The sequence below is a fragment of the Lacerta agilis genome, chromosome 4 (assembly GCF_009819535.1).
Source record: "Lacerta agilis isolate rLacAgi1 chromosome 4, rLacAgi1.pri, whole genome shotgun sequence".
NCBI lineage: Eukaryota > Metazoa > Chordata > Lepidosauria > Squamata > Lacertidae > Lacerta > Lacerta agilis.
This window is the reverse complement of record NC_046315.1, coordinates 1,677,167-1,686,788: the sequence shown is the minus strand read 5'-3', so window position 1 is coordinate 1,686,788 and position 9,622 is coordinate 1,677,167. Positions and strand designations below refer to the sequence as shown.

The window sequence follows — 9,622 nt, the reverse complement described above, 5'->3', positions numbered from 1 at the left end:
GGCTGCATCAATAGGAGTATAGCATCTAGATCAAGGGAAGTAATAATACCACTATATTCTGCTCTGGTCAGACCTCACCTGGAATACTGTGTCCAGTTCTGGGCACCACAGTTCAAGAAGGATACTGACAAGCTGGAACGTGTCCAGAAGAGGGCAACCAAAATGGTCCAAGGCCTGGAAACGATGCCTTATGAGGAACGGGTTAGGGAGCTGGGTATGTTTAGCCTGGAGAAGAGAAGGTTAAGGGGTGATATGATAGACATGTTCAAATATATAAAAGGATGTCATGTAGAGGAGGGAGAAAGGTTGTTTTCTGCTGCTCCAGAGAAGCGGACACGGGGCAATGGATTCAAACTACAAGAAAGAAGATTCCACCTAAACATTAGGAAGAACTTCCTGACAGTGAGAGCTGTTGGACAGTGGAATTTGCTGCCAAGGAGTGTGGTGGAGTCTCCTTCTTTGGAGGTCTTTAAGCGGAGGCTTGACAGCCATCTGTCAGGAATGCTTTGATGGTGTTTCCTGCTTGGCAGGGGGTTGGACTGGATGGCCCTTGGGGTCTCTTCCAACTCTAGGATTCTATGAACTGTGGGTGAACTAATCCCACTTGACCAGTTGAACAGGCGAGAATCTTGGCAAAGGATCTAAAAAGGAATGATGGAGGCAGTGCGAGAAACTAGGGAAGGGTGATGTCTCTCGGCAAAAGCTCTAAAAGGTCTTCCATGTGAGAAAGCGGCACTCATGCTGTAACGGCCTTTTTGACCTGCACATGCTGCTCATCTGGTGTCATAAGAGAGATGGATCTAAGTGCTCTTGTATCATGTGGGCCTACCTTTCGAAATGTATCCAAACCTGGATTGAGCTGCATATTTTGCCCTGGGCTAGAGACCATAAGTTATGAAATAAAGGAGATTTTCCTGGAACTCTGTATTTGTCATTTATCAGAATACCCCTGCTTACTTCAATTTCAGTAAGGCTTTTGACAAAGTCCCCTGTTGTATTTATATGAGGAAGCTGGTAAAATGAAGGTGAACGAGGTAACTGTTAGGTGGATTTTACTGACCGAACCCAAAGAGGACTCCTTCATGGTTCCTCATCATCCTGGGGAAAGGGACAAGAGGGTTGCTGCAGGGTTCTGTCCTGGGCCCATTGTGATTCAATGTCTTCATCACATTTGCAGATGACACCAAACGGGGAGCGGAGAACAATGTCACAGAAGGCAGAATCAGATCAAGGGCAGGCATAGTACCACTTTATTCTGCCTTGGTCAGGCCCCACCTAGAATACTGTGTTCCATTATGGGCACCACAATTTCAGTATCTTAAATTTTGTTTGCCTGGGGAAATCAAGAAGGTGGGGGAACACAATCCTTATTATTTATTTATATTTATTTCTATGTGTGCACACAGATGATCATTATTATCTCATATTAAAAATTGGGAGATGGTGGCTCTTAGTACAGCTTCAGAATTGTTAGGAAAGATAAGTAGCTTCAGGTTTTCTGTTTTTGTTTTTGCTCCTTTCAGTCTTGGGTTGACCAAAGAGACGGCTGACATTGGAGATGGAGGGGATGCCATGACTGCGCCAAACAACATCCATCCCAGAGGAGAGCCAGGCTTTTCGAATCTCAGGTGGTAGTATCAGTGATGGTGATGATGATGATAATAATAATAATTTTATATTATATATTATATATTTCAACATGTATATATACATGAAACATTAATAATAACAATCTATTCTGATATAAAAAGTACATTAACTTTACACTGGTGGCCAAAATTGTGGAACCTTCTGGAAGAAAATGTACTTCCAAGGTTTGAGGGCTCATAACACCACTTTGTTTTGGAGTAATACCAGTGGTTTTTTTCTGTGGTGACGCAGGGGGACGCATAGCCATAAACATTTTGTGAATTTAACAGGAGAAGAAATTCACTGTATTTATCTTTCCTTATTTAAACTGTAATTATTCCCCCCCCCCCCCGTGGTGATTTTCTTGAGTCAAAATGAGAGCAGGCTACCTCTAAATATTATTATTTTTTAAGAAAAAAAGCACTGAGTTATACCATAAAATCAGATATCAATGGAATGGAATGCAATAACTTTTATGAAGAATTGTTTATTACAACAGCAGTCATAAGAGGAAACGTGAAACACACAGGAGAAAAAATGAGATATACAGGTTAAATGGCCGTGTTGGCACTTTGCGATAAACAAGTTGGTTTTGGGTCTCTAAAAGGTTCGCCATCACTGCTCTACAAGGAAAGGGAAGTGGGGAGGTCCCCCCTAAAAGCATCTCTGGAAGTGTGCATTGCAGAGGGCTGAGCTGGACCGACTCGCCTTTGCAAGGGTTAAAGGGAACTGAGCTGCCTTCCTAGAGAAGCCAAGAAGTCAGTGGGGGCCAGGTCCTCCAGAGCCCAGGCCCCTCCCTCCCTGCCCAGTCCTCTCCTGCAAGGGCTGCCTGGCTGTCCCCTCCTGGGATCCAGTGATGCTCCTCTCTCTCTCTCTCTCTCTCTCTCTCTCTCTCTCCCACCCACCCGCGGGTGCAGTGGGGAGGCGGTGGGGGTCCCAGGGCTGCAGCAGGGGAGGGGGCCAGCCTGGGGGGGGGGCTGGTCTGCTCATGCAGGGGGAGGAGAGGGTCCTGCCAGGGAGGGGCCAGGTCTGCAACGCTCTCCTTCCGGGAGATCGTTGTTGTTGTTGTTGTTGTTGTTGTTGTTGTTGTTCAGTCGTACAGTCGTGTCCGACTCTTCGTGACCCCATGGACCAGAGCACGCCAAGCACTCCTGTCTTCCACTGCCTCTCGCAGTTTTGCCAAACTCATGTTAGTAGCTTCGAGAACACTGTCCCACCATCTCATCCTCTGTCGTCCCCTTCTCCTTGTGCCCTCCATCTTTCCCAACATCAGGGTCTTTTCCAGGGAGTCTTCTCATGAGGTGGCCAAAGTACTGGAGCCTCAACTTCAGGATCTGTCCTTCTAGTGAGCACTCGGGGCTGATTTCTTTAAGGATGGATAGGTTTGATCTTTTTGCAGTCCATGGGATTCTCAAGAGTCTCCTCCAGCACCATAATTCAAAAGCATCAATTCTTCGGCGATCAGCCTTCTTTATGGTCCAGCTCTCACTTCTGTACATTACTACTGGGAAAACCATAGCTTTAACTATACGGACCTTTGTCAGCAAGGTGATGTCTCTGCTTTTTAAGATGCTGTCTAGGTTTGTCATTGCTTTCCTCCCAAGAAGCAGGCGTCTTCTAATTTCGTGACTGCTATCACCATCTGCAGTGATCATGGAACCCAAGAAAGTAAAATCTCTCACTGCCTCCATTTCTTCCCCTTCTATTTGCCAGGAGGTGATGGGACCAGTGGCCATGATCTTAGTTTTTTTGATGTTGAGCTTCAGACCATATTTTGCGCTCTCCTCTTTCACCCTCATTAAAAGGTTCTTTAATTCCTCCTCACTTTCTGCCATCAAGGTAGTATCATCAGCATATCTGAGGTTGTTGATATTTTTTCCGGCAATCTTAATTCCGGTTTGGGATTCATCCAGTCCAGCCTTTCGCATGATGAATTCTGCATATAAGTTAAATAAGCAGGGAGACAATATACAGCCTTGCCGTACTCCTTTCCCAATTTTGAACAATCAGTTGTTCCATATCCAGTTCTAACTGTAGCTTCTGTCCCACATAGAGATTTCTCAGGAGACAAATGAGGTGATCCGGCACTCCCATTTCTTTAAGAACTTGCCATAGTTTGCTGTGTCGACACAGTCAAATGCTTTTGCGTAGTCAATGAAGCAGAAGTAGATGTTTTTCTGGAACTCTCTAGCTTTCTCCATAATCCAGCGCATGTTTGCAATTTGGTCTCCGGGAGATCACAGGATCCCAAATGGCTCCCACGAAATCTCCCTTCTTCGAACAAAGGAGCCCCTAGGACTTTAACTCTGTGTGACTTCGCTCAGCGTCATTGCACAACAGAGGAAACATGGGCAAATGGTTTTCCAAATCTGGGCGAGGAGGTGGAGTAGCCCACCCCCCAAAAAAAAACCCCACAAGGAGGAAGGAAGGAAATGTGGGAGAGAAAGGGCAGGAATAAAGAGAGGGATCCCAGCCCATAGTCTGGCTGCTGCATTGCAAACCAGTTTGCCAGTGTCTCCAAGGGCAGCTCCACACGGAGGCCACTGCAGCAATCCCCTCGCACCCAGAGCAGGGCATCCAGGACCACATCCTCTCTGTCCCAAAGGGATTGTTGCTGGAAAACCAGCCGGAAATGGGCGCTGCTACTCACTGAGCCTCCAGGACCTTGTGTGTGTGTTAAGCTATCTAACAGTATAATAATAATAATAATAATAATAATAATAATAATAATAATAATAAATTTCCTGCCTAAATTTCAAGGGAGATGTCTTTGGTTCCACCCACTTGGCCCTCAGGGGGTTGGCCATACCTGGCCCTGAGAGCAAAGAAAAAGGGACCCCACCCCAGGAGTCTGTCTGGAGAGCGGCAGAGAGTCCAAGTGCAAGAAAAGGAGACAGAAGCAGGGGGGTGGGGGTGGGGGTGGGGAGCAACTCCTGAGGACCCCCAGGTGAGGACCCCCACTAGAGCCAAGCACCCATTTTTCACAAGATAAAAATTACTCCCTTGTCAGTCGGTTCTGAATTCATGCATTGACTGGAAAGCAGCAGAAACCTTCCGTTGCCACCATATTTGTATTGCAATGATCCTTCTAGGAGGGCTAGAGCTGCTTTCTTCTTCTTCTTCTTCTTCTTCTTCCTTCTTCTTCTTCTTCTTCTTCTTCTTCTTCTCCTCCTCCTCCTCCTCCTCCTCCTCCCCCCCTCCTCCTTTTTAAAGAAGATATTTCATGGTTGGGCTGTGGTCCAGTCTAGCACTGGTTTCCTAGCAAGACTCATCAATGCTTGTTCTGAGAAACTTTTTCTTCTCCTGGACTACAAATTCTGTAACAGAACAATGTATTTGCATTCTAGGATTTGCTAGAGCTTCTCATTAAGACGGACAGAACTTGGCAGAAGACCAAAGGATTCCTTCCGATCTCTTCAAAACTTCCTGAGACCACAGATGGATGAGCGAGACTCAGCTGGCACTGAAGCAGGAAGAGGCCATGCCATCCAAACTGGGAGCAGTGGGGGATTATGGAAAACTCTGTACTGAAGATCCTGGGTGAGGGAGGACACCCTCCGCTCAGAGGTGCAGAGCCAGCAGTGAGGCAGTTCTGCTGCCAGGAGGCCAAAGGACCCCGAGAGATTTGCAGCCGACTCAACCACCTTGACCATCAGTGGCTGAAGCCGGAAAGGCACACGAAAGCTGGATGCTGGACTGGTGATCTTGGAGCAGTTCCTGGCTGTCCTTCCCCCGGAGATGGAGAGCTGGGTGAGGGAATGCGGAGGCGGAGACCAGTTCCCAGGCGGTGGCCCTGGCCGAAGGTTTCCTCCTGAGTCAGGCAGAGGAGAGAAAGCAGGTGAGAGAGACTTTCCTCTGGATACTCCCAAGGTTCTCCAAACAGGACAGAGAACAGCCCATAATGGTCTGCTGATGGCCCATCCGTTTTCTGGGAAGGCATCCATGGAATGAGATCTCACACCCTTCAAGTCTTTGTCATTCTCTTGCCATTCCCTGTTTGAATCCTTGTTTGTTTTTTCAGGGAAAGGATCATTTTGCAGAAATGGACCTGGATTCCTGTGAGGCAGAGAGGCCTCCATTGGACACCAGAGAGAGGCCACTGGGTAAGGAGGAAGGTGGGTTTTTCTCTGTTTGGTCTCATTCTGTTGCTTTCCTAATCATCTGAGGGTTCTTTTATCTTGGGGGTGGGGCAGTTGGGAACAAGGGTCCAGAGGAGGGAGATGTATTTCTGCACAACAAACTGTGAAATGGACACAAATGTCCCAAATGCTCTCAGCAGGTAAGGCTTTCTCAAAGTCCCTTCTGTAATTAGAGGATGCCCTGTTTCACCTGTGAGAGAAGCAGGCATTCCTGGCATCCTGTTTACCTTTTCTCTCTTGCAGGTGACAGAATGATGCCAGCCAAGACCTCCTGATCCGTCTTTCATGGGGGCAGAAGGGAAACAGCGGCTATGGAACCAGATCAGGTCAGGGGAAGCTGCCATGTGGGGACAGAGGCCAAGGGGTGGATCAATGTCATGGACTGGTTGTGCACAGAGAAATTTTGGGAGGAAACCACTGGGGAACCAGGAAGGGAAGACATCTCAGAGCCCAAGGAGTGGAGGTGGAGGAAGGATGAGCGGTCAGAGGGGGAAGAGGAAGAAGCCTGGGAAGAGGAGGTGTCAGAAGCTGAAGGGGTAACAGAGCTTAGTGAGCTGGGAGACTCTGTGGCAGAATGCAGTGCAGAATCAGAGGCAGAAGAGGAAGGAGGTGAGTGGGAGGAGGGAGGTCAAGAGGCAGAGGTGAGTCAGGAGAAGAAGGAGCCACCCACTCCTCCTGCCAGAAGCCACCCTCCCTGCTTGTCACTCAGAGCCAGTGGACATCTGACAATGGAGGAGCAAAGGTAGGCTGCACACTGGCGCACTGTTCAATCGTATGCTAGGAACCTCAGAGAGGAGGGGACTTAGAAAGCTGTGGGGAGCTGTGGGCCTTCACTCTTGGCAGCTGATTTCATGGAGGAAGACCCTAACATGGAATTCTACTCAATATTGATCCAGAGCAGAACTCCAATGTATAGTTAGTAGAGTAAAAACTTGAACATGTTACAGAATTCCCAAACAATAGACCAGGGGCAATTGTATTTCATCCAGCAGAGCTTTACTGCTACTGAAGGCAAACGAGCATAATGGTCACAAATCCAAAATGTTCAGGATTGGCCCTCTCCATAAGAAATTCCAGCAGTTGCAGCAGACTTAACTTAAACTTACCATAACTTATAATAAGTCTAAACTTTAACACTAAGCATACTACATACAGAAAACCAGAAGGAAGAGAGATCGAAAGAGAAAGTGAAATCCAGTCTCCTTCTGGCGTCTTCTTATAGTCAGCATGGCCTTGACAGAAGAGATAACAGAACCACTTTAACCCAGCTCTACTCAGCTTCTCTGAAGGAATAACCCAAACACCAGGAACCTTTGCTTGCTTTTACGCAGAGAAGCTTCCAGAACCCTCTTGAACTAATTAGAATAGAAAAGATCAATATCAGATCCATACATTCTGCACTAAGAAGTGCAAACTGAAAGACCCTCTGGGAATGAGCTGCTGTTCTCATGAGGCCTGAAACTCAGCCAAGTCTGTGAATACCATGTTCTTGCTGATAAAGAGTAAACTCCAGCTGTTAACTGTGGGATTTCCTGCCCATCTAACTGTGATACACTGGCGTAGGAAGGGCGGGGCGTAGGGGGCAGGGCGCCACGGGCAGTGGGATCCCAATAGGGTTCCATCTCAGTGCGCCCCGCCCCCAGAATGTGTGCCAGCCCCGCCCCTGCCTGCTTCCCGCCCCCCGGTGTTGGAGCATGAAACTGCTGTGACACCAGCCTTCTGAATGTCGCCAGTAGGATTCATCTGTGTTGCAGTTTTCATGGAATCCTAGAGTTGAAAGGGACCCCAAGGGTAATCAGGTCCAACCCCGTGCATTGCAGGAGTCACAGCTAGATCATCCAAGACAGATGGCCATCCCAACTAGGCTTATTTTATTTCTATATTGATCATTGAATGCTAAAATTCTACACTTCTAAGCAGTGTAGAAATGAGTAGACAAACAAGAACAAATAGTGGCCTGGATTCACCTAACCAGCCCCATCCGCTGCAAAATGGGGCCTGCCCCCCATTCCTCCCCCTCTCCATGCCCCCATGAACCCCTTGAATTTGGCTCTAGGGCATTGGGAGGGAACTCCCCAGAACAGCTCACGAGGAGAGGAGAATGTGGATCCTTCCATCTGGGAAACCGGAATGCTTGCGTAGGAAGAATGACTTGGGAAACACAAGGTGGAGTACCACCTATTTGCACAAGGACGAACACCCATAATTAAAACGCAGAATAAAAGAATTCCATTTAAGCATTAAAATAAGCACCCATAATTAAAATGTGCAGCAAAGCAATCCTATTGAATCAACGCAGCAATTAAGAGGAAGGAAAGAACAGAGCATTGTGTAGCAGATCATATTTCTGCTGTCTCAGAGGAGGACATTTCCCTTCTTCTTTTAGGGTCCAGTGTGCTTTGAAGATGTCGCTGTTCATTTCGCGGACGAGGAATGGGCGTTGCTGGATCCTGACCAGAGAGCTCTGCATAAGGATGTCATGGAGGAGAATTGTGGGATCGTGGCTTCTCTTGGTAAGGCTCCCTGTGCGATCGTCATATCTGCCTGGAAATTAAAAAAATACCTCTATGTGATGAACCTCATATATTTTCACAGAGCTCAACAGTGCCCCCTACAACACCTGGGAACCTAACAGCCCCACAATAAACCTTGAACAGCAAATTGCATTTTTGTCTGCGAACCATTTTCCTCCAGTTCTGCCTTTTTATACCATGATTGCGCTGGTCTGAGCTGCCCAAGCCATCTTAAATGTCAGCTTCAGAATTGTTAGGAAAGATAAGTAGCTTCAGGTTTTCTGTTTTTGCTGCTGCCAGTCTTGGGTTGACCAAGGAGACGACTGACTTTGGTGATGGAGGGGATGCCATGACTGGGCCAAACAAAATCCATCCCAGAAAAAGAGCCAGGCTTATTGAATATTAGGTAGTAGTTGTGGATTTATGCCAGGATCTATCCATGTCTTGTGCCCCTCTTTGTGCCCCGACTAGGCCAGGCTGGAAGACTGGAACACCTTCAGCTCAATCCGGATAACTGGACTCACGACGGTGTGTTATGAGCACCTGCACTAACTCCGGAGGTCTAATAAATGTGGTGGCTACGTTAACTTGAAACAGTTCTTCTTTATTTCTACAAGCTACAATATATACAGATTATACAGCCTGTGTGGCTAAGTTCCTTCCACACACCTTATCTACAGCAGAGATAGAATTGTATAGAGACTACACTGTCCGAACTGACAAGACTGACAAGACATAGCACAGAGAATGTTTTTAAGTCCCTTCCCAAGCCTAATTATTTTATATCCTTTTTAGTAAATTTGTACTCACGAAATCCAAATACTGTCCAGATTCTGGAGAAATTGAGCGCTCTTTCTGTCAGCAGCCGCTACTTCTCGCTGCAAGGGTAGTGCTTTAATCCTCAGCACCCGCGCCTTCTACCCCGCTCGCTCTCGGCAGCCCTTACTAGGGCTTACCGGGGAGCAGGGGAGGTGCACTGGGTGCCAGCCAGATCCCACGCCTCCAGGACGCCCTTCCTGGAGTTCTTCTGGAGGGTCGCAGCGCAGATGCGACTCCCCCCTCCCTCACAGCGATGGAGAAACCTCAGAGCCGAGGTTTCTCCTGACTGTCCAGAATGGCGCCCAACCAGAAGTCCAGTGGTTGTTTTTAAAAGTAGAACAGATTAAACAGTTTTCCATTACTTTCTATGGGAAAGCACGCCTTGGTTTAAGAACACCTTGGTTTAAGAAGTGTGCGTGCACATGAAAGCTCATACCAAGAACAAACTTAGTTGGTCTCTAAGGTGCTACTGGAAGGATTTTTTTATTTTTTATTTTCTTTTGACTATGGCAGACCAACACA

General features: G+C 47.3%; 1 pseudogene; it reads right to left on the bottom strand.

The window, feature by feature from the left end:
- LOC117044872 overlaps positions 1–9,622 on the bottom strand; it is a 934,741-nt pseudogene that overhangs the window by 844,642 nt on the left and 80,477 nt on the right.